This window comes from Neurospora crassa, linkage group III, assembly GCF_000182925.2.
Source record: "Neurospora crassa OR74A linkage group III, whole genome shotgun sequence".
Taxonomy (NCBI): Eukaryota; Fungi; Ascomycota; class Sordariomycetes; order Sordariales; family Sordariaceae; genus Neurospora; species Neurospora crassa.
The window spans coordinates 2425327-2439877 of record NC_026503.1 but is presented as its reverse complement, the minus strand read 5'-3'; positions in this window follow the sequence as shown (position 1 = coordinate 2439877).

Genomic DNA, 14551 nt, shown 5'->3' with positions numbered 1-14551 from the left:
AATAGGAGTAGGAATTTAATACTTTTATTAAATTTAATAATATTAAAATTTAAAAATTATACTTTAGCAGAGAATTCGATTTAGTTCCTACGATCGCTATTAAATTTAATAATATTTTCTTCGGAAAAGGATATATAGAGGAATTAATTATTACTAACGAACATTTTTAAGCGTATTACTTAATTACTCTCTATAATATCTACCCTAACGGCCGTATTATTAATATTAGTAATATTAATTTCTCTGAAATTTAAGAGTATTGAAAGTTCGCCTAGCTAGCTAATAAAGTTCGTAAAATTTTATAACCCTTAATTAGACCGGCCCTTATTTTATTTCGTATTAAAACCCTAATTACTAAAGTAATTCCGAGAAAGGTATATAAAATTCTAATCTATATTGTATAATTATATTTAACTACTATTAGCGAAAGTAGTAATAAAGGAAAAGTATATCCGACCTTCGCTAACGCCTTCGCTAATTATAATAAGGATTGCGCTAATTTTAGTATTAAAATCAATTAAGAACTACGTACGGAAATTAAGAAGATCGTTAAAACATATATAGAGAATAAGGAGGAATATAAGAAGTAGTTTACTAGCAACTACTCCTTTTCGCAATATAAATTAATTCGTAATACCAAGGCAACTTTTAACCTTACTTTTAATAAGAGATGCAATAGAAATACTAATTTTATTAATTATATCCCTTTAAAAGCAATACTATTTACTATCTAATATTCTAATTATAGTATTAAATTCCCCGAATAGATTAATAGTCTACTAGGTAGATTTAATTATTTTTATTATATTTAAGTAATACTTATTAAATTAGCCTTAAACGAACTTCCTATAGTTGAGAAAGTAATTAATTGTATTATTAAAGTTAATAAGGAAGCTACCCTACCTATTAACTTTATCTCTCGTAAAGAAATTGAAGGTATATTAGCGAATATTTTAGAGAAGTAAACTAAAGTTTTAACAATCTCTAATAAATATTAAGGTAAAATTATATAAAAGCTATAAGTAGAATTAACGACCCTCTATACCGAATTTGGAGAAGCGTAAGAAATTCGTATTCGCTACTATCCCACAACCTTAGCTACTAATAAAACTCGTATATTCGAAGCCCTTCCTAATATTACTACTCCTTATAGTATTCGTTCCAGTAACTTTTCGCCTCAATATATACCCAGCTTAACGGAATTATCTAATAAATTTTATATAATATTAGTTCGCTTTAATTTTCACTTCGATACTTTATTTACTACCCGTTTTCTTCGCTACAATTATCTTCCTACCGATTGGGAGTAAGAGGACTTTCTACTAGGACGTAAACATTTTTATTAAAATATATAGCGTATAAATGAGAATAAGGAGATAGAAGAAAATAATTTTGATAATTATATATTTTATTACAAATTCGGTTATTAAAGGATTGGTATTGGGTTATTAAATTATATACTCTATTCGGGTAGATATACGTTTTTATATTAGGTAACTAATTTAGATATAAGCAAATAAATAAAGATTCTAATAGATAACCGGATCTTTTATGTATGTAATTAGATTTGATGATATTATATAAATAGCGAGTATTCTTCTCCTTTTATTAAGGGGGAGATATTATAGGGTATTTTTAGTAGATACCTAAATGCTCTATTTTATTATAGTAGATATTCGCTAGAGTATATAGTTTACTATATAAGAGTATTCGTTCCGTTAACCTCTATTAAGGTTAACGGATTATTAATTTATATTATACTAACCTTATATTTATCTTACTTATATTTAATAAAGTCGTATACGAGGTTCTAGGTTGAGGCTTGCGATAGTTCTTATCTTTAATTTCCTTTAATAAAACTATTATTAATCGTTATATACTATTACTCTATCCAACAACCAATTGCTTATATTATCATTCTTTATTATTATCACTTGTGAAGTACATCTTCGCGTAACACTACTTAGAAGTATATCTTTTTTATCCTTCCGATAGTCGTTACCTTTGTTCGCGAATATCCGGATAATAATATTGTCTTTTAGTAAAATAATATACCTTTTTACCGAACTAAAATTACCTAAAGAGCTATTGGAGAGATAGGAATTAACCTTTTAAGTGAAGTAAGGTTCCCTACCTATTTACCGGATTTGGTATTAGGAACGTAGGCGAAAGGTAGGCTGAAGTAACTACGGTCGTAGCTATACGTAGGGGACGGTAAGTTAAGGGTCAATCTAAAGATATATTAATAGTTACCGACTACAATAAACTACGCTCCGTTAAACCTCTTTTATACCTATATAAATTCTATTTATCCGCTAACGAATATTATAGAATCTTATATTAATTTAGCGCTTCAGTACAGTACCGGATTATCCTTCCTATAAGCCCGACCTAATATAAGCATTATTATTAGTAATCCTACGCATTAATTAACGAAGGGGAGTAATAGCCGTTAAAGTACTTCTATATATAAGTTCTTAGCTTCCTAATATAACCTTCCCCCTTATAAGTTCCGTCCTCGGAATTTTTACGATTTGTAGTAGGTCCTAGTTAAGTAGCGGAGGGCGTAGGTATTGTACTATTGTAGCGTTATTAAGTTATATTATTAGCGAAGGTACGATATCTTTGCCCTTTAATTTAAGCGAACTATTATTTAGGATAATTACTAACGTTATATCCTAAATATTATAATTACTTTACTACCGGCGAACCGCCCGCTAAAATATTAGTATTATAATATCCTTTTTCCTAAATTCTAAATATAGATATAAAACTACCCGCCCGAATATCGGTATTGTAATATCCCTTCTCTTAAATTCTAAATACGGATATAAAGCTGCCCGCTAGAATATTAGTATTGTAATATTTATTCTTACGAGTTTTAAATATAGATACAAAATTACTTACTAGAATATCGGTAGTATAATATTTATTTTTATAAATTCCAAATGTAGCGAGCCGCTTATTAGAATATTAGTATTGTAATATTTATTTTTATAAGCTCTAAATGCGGATATGAAGCTGCCTATTAGAATATCGGTATTATAATATTTATTTTTATAAATTTTAATATAAATACGAAACTGGTATTAGATTTAAAGCATTAGTATTCTATTCGCTAGAATATTAGTATTATAATATTTATTTTTATAAATTCTAGTGTAGATACGAAACTAGTATTAAATTTAAAGTACTAACGTTCTGCCCGCTAGAATATTGGTATTATAATATCTATTCTTATAAATTCTAATGTAGATACAAAATTGGTATTAAATTTAAAAAATTAGTTAGGTTCCCGATTATTATTAAGATTATCGTTCTATAGGCGTATAAGGTAGTAAATTTCATTTTATTTAATAAGGAGTATTATATTGAATTTAAGAGTGTTAATACGTATTTTAGGATATTAATATAATTATACCCTATAATTCCTCTTACTAGATATTTTCTATTATTTGTATTTATAGTATAGCTTAATATTTTTATAGGGTACCCTCCGTTATCTACGCCCATTGTATAATACTTACGCAATTGAATCCTAAGGCTCCTCTTATAGGCTATTCTCTATTATTCGTACTTATTATAATTTATTGCGAATTTTAAATACTGAAATGGAGCAAAAACCACACCAACACGAAAAGCACCCTACCACACCTAAATGTAGCGGGGAGCAGATCTGGAATTGAACATAGCCTTCGTCCTTAGGAATTGAAATAGAGTAACAAAGTTACAACTTATTAATTACCGTCAAAGACCAATAAGAAGGATAAAACCCTTCTTATTAGCTTTAGATTAACGGGCGAGTTTAGAAGTTAGTTTCTTTTATAAGAGGGTTGCTAGGCTTACTATTATGAGAGCGCTCAGCGATAATTCTATAGTTTGGGAGTGGAACTTCTTGGTTTATCTGCGAGGAAAAAGTGTTGTTTGATTAGGAGTGCCTGTCCTTCCGCCTATTCTCAGCTCGGGATCTCCTCCTTATATCCTCTTCCTTACTTAGTACATTCCTAGGGTCCTGACCGACTAGCGCAGTGGATCTGCTCCTCAATGCATAACAAACCAAGGCCCTAACACCTCCACTCATCATATAAAAGCAAGAGTTTCAAAGCAAGAAAGGAAAAAACAGAAAAAAAGAACCATCCTCCCCACATCAATACAATCCCTACTATAAATTTTAAATATAATTCCCCTCCTTATAAGTTCTATCTTTAGGACCTTCGTTTCCTTCTTATACCTCCTATAATTTTATATATTATTTCTTCTATAAATTTTCCTTATTTATATTATTCCTTCTTAATTACCTTCCTATTACCTTCGCCTCGTTTTTATATTACTCTTTTCGTTTTAATAATATAATTCTTAATTACTACCCCTACTTTCCTTACTATAATCCAAATTACGTATTTTCCTATTTTCTACCTTTTTCTCCTACTTTTTTATAACCGCCATTATTATTTATTCGTCCTATCCTTCCCCTTTTAATTATTACCTTCGTTTTATCCTTCTATTTACCTCCTCCTACTATCTATATAATTATTTAATACTTTTTTTACCCTATATTAATTTATATTCGCCTGCTTAAAATTATATTCGTTTACTTTGATTTATATTCGTATAAGGACCTCCTCCCTCATTTATATAATACCCCTTCCACCTACCTTCTTTACCTCTCTTCTCTTCTTCCTCCTATCTTTATTTTTATAATTATATTTACTACCCCCTCCTTTAACTCTATAACTACCTCGGCTACCCCCTTACTTAAACTAGCCCTTATTATAAATATACGTATTTTTATTATATACTTATATACTAATCCCTATTTCCCTTATAAGCTTAATTAATATATTCGCTTCTCCTCTCCGTTTTCTTTCTTTTCGCTCCGTCCTCTCCCTCCTCTTACCCTATACTTATTATTAACTTCTAATTAGCTACTCCTTTCCTATCCTTTAATAATAAGAAACTCTACTCGCACGTTGAAGAAACTCTATTCGCACGTAGATCCACCCTCCTCCCCCATACCCAACCCTAACCCTCTCAACTCCCAACATCTCCAATGTATTCTTTCATAAATTTCGCCCAGAAATCTAAGCATTTCATTCTTACGTACCATACCAAGCCCAGACTCCAAACTAATCATTTACAGCGCACTTTACAGCGCACTTTACAGCGCACTTTACAGGGCATTTAGCGGTACGGTCGCACATCGCACTCAATTAAACGACTCAATTGAACGATTAATCAGTCGCACTCAATCCACATTAATCTATATATTTATAATCTATCTAATTTCTACTATATAATCGAACACTCTAACTACCAACGAATCTCCCTTACTAAACTTAAATACCAACTAGGGTACTAGCTAGCGTACCTCCTCCTCTTACTGTACTAATAATATAGCCTCCTCTACCCCGTATAGAGCTGCCTCCTCTCCCTCCTCTACCCCTTCCTCATATAGAGCCTCACGGGCAGCCTCATCCCCTCTACGACAAAGCAAACGGCTAGGCATCTACTACATCCTCTACCTCCAAATCTATACCCTCCCAATTAAATGTATTTCGCTAAATTAATAATACTACTCGTATCGATACCGTAGGGTTACGGCTTACTCTAGGCTAGCGGCCGCAGGTAGGCTAAAAGCGAGACTATCCCTAACCTTGTAATACTACCACTTAGAATTAAACTAGCACAATCAATAGAGGAGGCGCTTAAATATTGACTAGCGCAATCAATCGGGGGGCGTAAGGGTCGCTAACGAAGGGCGCCACATTACAAGAGCGACCGCGAAGGTTCTCAATACAATTAAAGTCGTAATATCTTAAATACTCGTCCTCGTTAGACATAACTCTCTATAGCTACCAGTATAAATAAAAGTCTAACTTATTAAACTTTAATAATAACAATTGGATAAGAAGGCTAAGGAACAAAGAGTACGAGCATAGTAAACTAAATTACTTAATAAATTTGCCCATACATAACTCCAATTTATCGGGGACTAATTTCTATACCGTTAGAACAGCACCCAATACAATACAATATTGCATTATAACCTTATTAAACACAATCCAACATACCCAATTAAATATATTACCTAACCAAGCAATATTAAGATAGTCTCTTTTAGTAAATCTTATCTCCTTCTCAACTTTCTCGTCGATTCTACGCTTCATTACAACAAATAAACTAAAACTCTATATAACGGCGTAGATAACTAAGCTATTACCTACAGTTAGAAGGATAATTAGTATACTATAAAATATATAAGGGGTAATATAAGGATTAACAACGCTTACCGCTAACAATAAAACTCTTTAAATTACAATTTACTAACTCAACTAGTAATATAGTACGGTAACCAAAGTTCATCCTCTTATTAACGTAACAAATAGCCCACTCCTCCTTTAACACTATATATATCTCTTTTAAGTATATAATAATTACTATTTACTACGCAAAGAAACTGTAAAGCCTCTCCCAAACAGTATCAAAAACCTCAACAATATACGCATAGTATATATACTTCCAAAGAGTATAAAGCCTAAACCGTAAATACTCTACAGTATTAAGGAGCGCTTCCAAAATATCTAAACCATCTACTAATTGATTAAAGCGGTTGACTATCTCTTAATCCTCCTCGTCAAACTCCTCCAAACTTACTACATTACTAAGCTAAACTAGCTAAGCTAGCTAGACAATCGGCTAAACTACTAATTATATTAATACTAATATTTCTCGCTATATTTATACTACACTAACAACAGCTTAAGCATTACTAACTTAAATAACTACCTTTTTATCCCACTTTCGCTTAATATATAACACCACATTCTTATTAACGTAAAAGATACAAAACTAGAATTAAACTTAAGGATAAACTCACTTAATAACTAACCTTATTACTATATCGTAGTTAATTATCGTAATTAATAGGGTAGCGGCGCCAACAGCCTCACAGCGAGCATTAACTTAGTCCATTAACCAATCAAATCCCTCTTGTCTCTCGTTATTAACAAAGCTAAATCCGTAACTAAAAACGTACCCAATACCAATCATACTAATAATCTAAAAAAAGGCTAAGCCTTTATTATTCGTTTTATATATATTATCGTACATCTAAACCCAAGGATTTTCCTTCCACATCTACTCTCCCCATAAATCACTCTAAAAAAAGGCAATCGATTTACTCTATTAAGAGGTATCTACCTAATTAACCTCAAAGTAAACCCCCTTCTCTATAAGCAACTTCATAGTAAACTAGAAGGGGTTATAACTACTATTAATTTCTCGCTTAAACGCATATCGAAAGTTCTCGAACTATCTAGTTATAAACTGGAGATCCGGGAATTAATTGCGCAAGTCTTCTATAATCTCACAATTCCTTACAATAAGGCGGTAGAAGTATTAGGAAACGAAGGTCTTATATTCTACCTTAAAGACCCCGCGAATCTATATTATAATACTAGTAGTATAGCTATAAATAGCACATCCCTCCCTAACTTCGAAGGTCTACCTCCTAAAATTCATCTTCAGTACCTTAGCAATTCCCCTCTAAGGATATCCCCGTTTAGCGGTTAATATAGATTTACTATATATAATAAAAGGACGGATTCTACTAACAATACAAACAAAGTCGATAGTAGTATAACCGAAGTCCTTAACGAAATTGGTAGAGCGTAACTTAACAAATTAATAACCGCCCTACTCTTTACTCCACTCTCTAACTACTTTAGCAAGGTTATCGAAATTATTATACTAAATTATAAAGAGGGGATAAGGCTCGTTATAAATACTATTACTATCGTTATCGTTATTAGGGTTACTACTATTAATCTCTATAGGCTCTAGCTAGGCAGAGGTAGGCTCGACTAGGGTAGTGCTTATTAGGGGTCTCAGTCTAGGATTAATAAGGAAGAGGTCGATTGTTTGAGCTTAATTAGGGTAATCACCCGCGCCACGGTCGCACGCGCCCGTCGGCTAGGGGGTTGCTATATTGGCTATCTATATCACAGTTAGCTGGGGAAATGTACTAAAAAGTGATAGATCAATCCGTACCGTCGACAGGATGATAGCGCTTTATTAACTTAGCGATAACTGGCGATACGCAATATGGTGGATTGATTGAGGGTGACGAGGGTAATAATGGGTAGTTTGGTAGAGGAAGTAATACAACGAAGCATATGCTAGAATAATCGCTAAGTTAGATTGGTTGGGTAGCTAGTGTAGTACGAGGGTAGCTAGTGCGACCCCTAGATGGGTGTAATGGGTTGAAATTTAGGAGCTTGGCGGGCGCGGTACGTACTAGATAGGTGCGGGTCGGTTTGGGAGTTGAGAGGGTTAGGGTTGGGTATGGGGGAGGAGGGTGGATCCACGTGCGAATAGAGTTTCTTCAACGTACGAGTAGAGTTTCTCTTAATAATATCCGCCCTCTTATTTATTTAGGATATAATATCGCTTTAGCTTAAATATTTATTAGCACCCTAATTTTAAATTTATACGAAGTATTCTGTCTAATTAGTATATATATTTGTTAGACCAAAGGTACGCTATCTTCCCCTTATTACCTCTCCTATTTTTTTTTTTTTTTAATTTTTTTTTTTTTTTTTCTAACGTCTTTTCCTTCTAAAGTTCAACGAGAGATCGCAATATTCGCTATCGCTACGCCGCTATATATTCGAGGTCCCCTATAGTATTTGTAATTTTTAGAATAATATATAGGATATAGTAGCCGAGATTATATACTTTACTAATATTAATAGCCCTCTACCTACCCCCCTCTTATAGTAATTATATTAGTCCGTAGTAGCGTTTTGGATTACGATATAAATACACTTTATTAATAACAGTCTCTTTACAACGTTACTTAGTATATTCTAAATTAGGAATTTCGATTGTAAAGGTTATTTAAAATTTAGCTACTATAGTATTGGCGATATTAATATTAATATTAATCCGGTAATTCCTATTAACAATCCTATTATTAGTAATAGCGGCTTTCCTATAAATATCTCTATACCGAATACTCCTATTCGTATCCCCCCTTCCCCTAATTGTAACTATAGTCCCTAGCGTTAATTGGTTAATAGAAAATTAGAGTTGCTAAATAGAAAATTGGACGAATTATTAGAATTTATAAGGGCGGACTATAAATAAATAATATAAAATAGTATTTATAAATATTACTAATAGGCACGGTAGTATATAGGAGTATTCTTCCTAAAGTTATAGGTTTTAATCCTATATTAATAATAGCGGATGCTATTAAAGATTTTTTCGTTTAAAGTAATAATAGAAAATATAGGCTATATTTTACTTAGTACCTTATTAGTATCCTACATTAAATTATACTACCTTCCCTTCCTATTTCTCATCTTATTTAGCGTCTCTACTTTATATTTCTGCCTTATATCTCTATTTTTACATTTCTACTTTATATTTCTACTTTATATCTTTACTCTTATATCTTTACTTTATATTTTTATTTTACGCCTTACGTCTACGTTTTATATTTACATTTTGCATCTTTATTTATATTTCTACTTTACGGTTTATATTAGCATTTTACATCTTTATTCTTCGCCTTATATTTATATCTTACATCTACATTTTACATTTACATCTTATATCTCGTATTTACATTTTATATCTATATTTTACGTTTTATATTTATATTTTATATTTATATCTTACATTTATATTTTGTATTTCTATTCTATATTTTTAAATAATTACTATTTTCCCTCTATTATTTAATTAACCCTTATTAATTTAATAATCGGCCTACTACTAGTATACCGCTACTATATTTCCTTAGCTTCGTATTCTTTAAATAGGTCTGGGCAATTTATATCCTCTTACAAAACTTACAAATTTTCATTATTCGGATACCCCTTCTACTTAACCCAAAATTAATATTAGTAGCCAGATTTATAATATTTTATAATCGCCTTAATTTCGTACTAAATATTATCCTCCTTAATATTTACAACTTCCCTTCGCAGTACTATTATAGTAGGATTCCTATAGTACGGCTCTAGTAAAGTAATAGGGAATATTAAGTAGATTTAATAATATATAAGGAATATAAATTAGTATACTATCTTCTTCTTTCTAATAACTTTAATAATTTAGAAGGGTCCTAAAAATTTATTTATTAATTTAGTATTTAGGCGGTATTATTTAATATATTTTATATTAAATAAAACTTAGTTTCTAACGTCGAACTCTTTTAATTTCCGAATTTTATTATACTATTTCGTATACCCCTAATTAATAACCTCCAAAACTACTATAATTTCTAATTATTTATAAAGTAATTTATTAATCCGATTAGTAGTTACTATCGGAAGGATTGTCCTCCGCCCTCGTTCCGGATTCGTTAGTCCCCAAAGATAATACCCGAAGAGTAGTTATAAAAGGGACTTTTTAATAGCGGTATAGAAATAATTATTATATATTTACTATGCTAGTATAATTTTTTTAGCCTAATCGATTTACTCTATATTGTAGAAGATCCGAAAGTATAATTCTAAATTCTAATTTTATTTCTCCGTTTATCCGTCCGTTTGGGGGTACTAAACCATATTAAAGCGTCTATAGATATTTAAGAATTTATAATAAATCTTCTAAAATTAGTTTATAAAAAGGCTGCTTCTATTTAATATAATAGAATCCGGGAGGCTAAATTACTAGAAAATGTTTCGTTAAAAAAAGAATACAAATTACCGGGCGTCGATTATCTTCTACGTAGGGATATATAAAATATATTTAGTAAAATAATTAATAATAATAAAGATTGCGTTGTAGGTCCGATTTAATATAGGGTTAAATAATTTTAGTATTCCAGTAATAAAGTTGTACGAAATATTTTACTAGGAGATAGTAGGGATAGGTAATAACTTTAATAATTTATATAGTTAGTAATTACGAGGCTTAGTTTTTTAATATATTAAATATTTACGGATATATAATTCGATATTAATTATAATAGTAAGTTAGTAATAGAATTAATTAATACGCTTTAATATCTTCCTTTAACCTAAGTATCTAACTATTATTATATTATAGTAGGCGTAGAATAGTTTAGTTCATATTTATTCTAAGATATAAATTTAGTATCGATACTATAGAGTTCCGTTTTCCCCTATTTTTTAATTCTTCGCCCGTCTCCTTCCTTCGCTATTCTTCTATATTTCTTTAATAATAAATAAATCTTCCTTCTATACTTCCAATAATTACTATTCTAATAATAATAATTACTCTTTATCTTTCTATACTTTTATTATTACTATATACCCGCCTATATTTCCTATAATAATACCTTCGTCCTCCTTCCTTAATTTAATAATAGTTTTATTTACGAACCTTACTTTCTTCCTTACTATTCTATCCTCTCTACTATTACTTTCAATTTCTTTATACTTCCTTTTTTCCTTATTTAATTCGCCCTCCCTCTATAAACTCTACCTTTCTTCCTACAATTCAATCCTTTCGTCCTCTAATATCTAACCCTCTTTTATTTCGCTTATATCTTATTACTATTCCCTTTCTTCTACCGCCGTCCTCTAAACTTCTTTTTTAATTAAAATTACCTATTTTACTAACACCCTCAATATTCAACTTTCCTTTATTACCCAACCCTTTTCTTTACCCCCTTTAATAACCTTTATTAATAAATAATCGCCCTCTACCTCCTATTCTTTTCCTTACAATTATAGCTTCTTTAATAACCTATCTACTAAATTCAATTTTCCTAAACGATATTTAATTCTAAAATTATATATTACTAATTCTAACGCTTACCAATTTTATTTCGCACTAACCTACTCCTTCTTTTAAAAATACTATAAATTTAAATAATCCGTAATTACTAAAAATAATTTATTTATATATAATAAATATTACCTCTACACTTTTAATACTCTTATAATTACTAATAATTTTCTATCTCTAACCCTATATTTAATTTCTTCCGGCGATTTCTTCTTCGAAAAGAAAATTACCGAGTACTATCTATTACTATATAACTATATAAAAACCGCCCTAATTATAAAGTCCGATATATTTATTTCTATTTAGATTTATAATGCTAGGTCGAAGTAGCGTAATATAGGAGCTTCTTAAAATAATTTTTTAAATTCTACGAATGCTTCTTCCGCTTCCTTTATAAATTTAAATAGCTTCTATTTATTCCCCTTTAATAATTCTATTAAGGGCGCTATTACTTTAAAATATAATATTATAAAGTATTAATAGAATCCGGTAAACCTTAGGAAGACCTAAATATTATAAACGCTCGCCGGAACTTCCTATTCTACAATTACTATAACCCTCTTTAAGTTTATCGATACGCTTTCTAGAAAAATAATATATTTTAAAAATAATACCCACTTTATATAAAACTCACACTTATTTAAATTTATATAAAAATTACAATTTTATAATTATTAAAGGACTTCCTTAATATAATTAATATAATCTTCTTTATTTTTACTATAAATTAAAATATTATTAAAGTAAATAATATATATTGTATTTATTAATCCCGTTAACGTATTATTAATATATATTTAAAATATCGCTAGTATATTCACTAATTCTATTAATATAATTAAGAATTTATAGTACTTATATTTCGTACGAAATACTATCTTCTCTTCGTTTCCCTTTTGAATCCGAATCTTATAATATACGTCCTTTAAATTTAATTTTATAAAGACCTTAATTAATAATAACCAATTTAAAATTTCTTAAATAAGGGGTAGTACCGTATAATTCTTCTTCGTAATTTTATTTAGTACTTTAAAATTAATGTAGAGCTTTAGTTTTCTACCCTTCTTTAGAATAAAAATAATAAAAACGCCTATTAGATTAATAGAAGGACGAATCTATCCTTTCTAAAGTATTTCCACTAACTATTTACGTAATATTTCTAATTCTTTAACGTTTAACGTATAAATCGGTCCTTAAAGTATTAATTCCCCTTTAATTAAATTAATATAATATTCTAGCCGATTATATTAGGGTAGAGGTGTAACTGAAATTTCGAATACTAATTAGAATTCTTTATATTCCGGCGGAATAATTAGTTTAGAAACGGCGGGCTTATTTTTTATTTCTTTTAATAATTCTAAAAATTATAGTAGCGCTAGTTCTATAGGGGGTGCTAAGGTAGGGTAAACGCTATTAAATACTATTTGAAAAACCTTTGCCGGGGGGGTAAGGACCGGAGGCGATTTGGCCGATTTTATTACAATAGGTAGGGTTACAAATTCTAATATTAAAGAAAAAGGGATTTTAAATAGGATATTTATATATATAGGAGGGTAAAAACTCTCTTTTACCTTTATTATTTCCTAAAGGTCTAATAGTAGAATTAAATTCTACTATAGCCCCATTAGGACAACTATAGCGTTATACACTTCTTCCATTAATACTATACTTAATATAAAATCGCTAGCTTTAATACGAAATTAAAACAATTATTACTACTAATTAATATTAGAATTCTACTTATAAAATTAAGAGTAACCGAGAATAACTTTTATAACCGGGGATTTAACTATAATAAAAGTAATTCGCTTCGTTCGCTTAATACTATAGGAATTATATATTTTAATAAAATAAATAGTTATATTATATATAGGAATAGGCCGAAGGGAGAAATTAATAAGACGATAGGGTACTAGATTAATTTTTGTATTCGATAGAAGTAAATACCTACTAATTAGGTTTAATTCCGCGCCCGAATCTATTAACCCTTATATACTCCGCTAATCTCTATAAATTCTTATTAATAATTTCATTTCTAAGTATATTTATAATTTACTTATATTATCCTAAACGGTTATAGCTATTATTCTAATTGTAATTAGTTTAATATTTATTCTATATAAAGGGGTATTTATAGGGATAGGGCAATTCCGTACTAAATAGCCGACCTAATTATAATTATAATAGGCTCAATTCGAGCACGCTACTACAAAATAGCCTATTATATTATATTTATAGTAGGTATTCGGTAATTTTAATTAGATATACTAACTATATATATAATCTTTTTAATAATAAAGGGAATAAATAAAATTAGGATTTATTTAAAAAGCGGTAGGAAGGCAATAGGAAAAATCGGAGGGGTTATTATTATAAGACAATTAAGAAGGGATATTTAAAGAGGAAGTAGGAGGGTATAAAAATAAAGAAAACAATAGATTATACCCTAAAGATATTTAATTTTAGTAATACAATATAAATAGTTCAATACTCTCTAGGCCTTCTAGCCATTCTGTATATACTATTATTTTATTTATTATATTAATATTAACCGTCGAAAGGATATTTTATTTGAAGAGAGGGCGCAACCGGTTGGTTTAAGTAATAATCCGAATATATTCTAGTTAATTATATAATAAACTAAGTTCTTTGGTATAATAGCGGTTATAAAAGTTACAAATAGTTTCCAAAGTACTTTACTATATACGTTCGAGCTTATCGAAAGCGGATTATTTAATAGCCTAGGTATTACTATTATATTCGGTCTTTAAGAAGGTATAGAAGT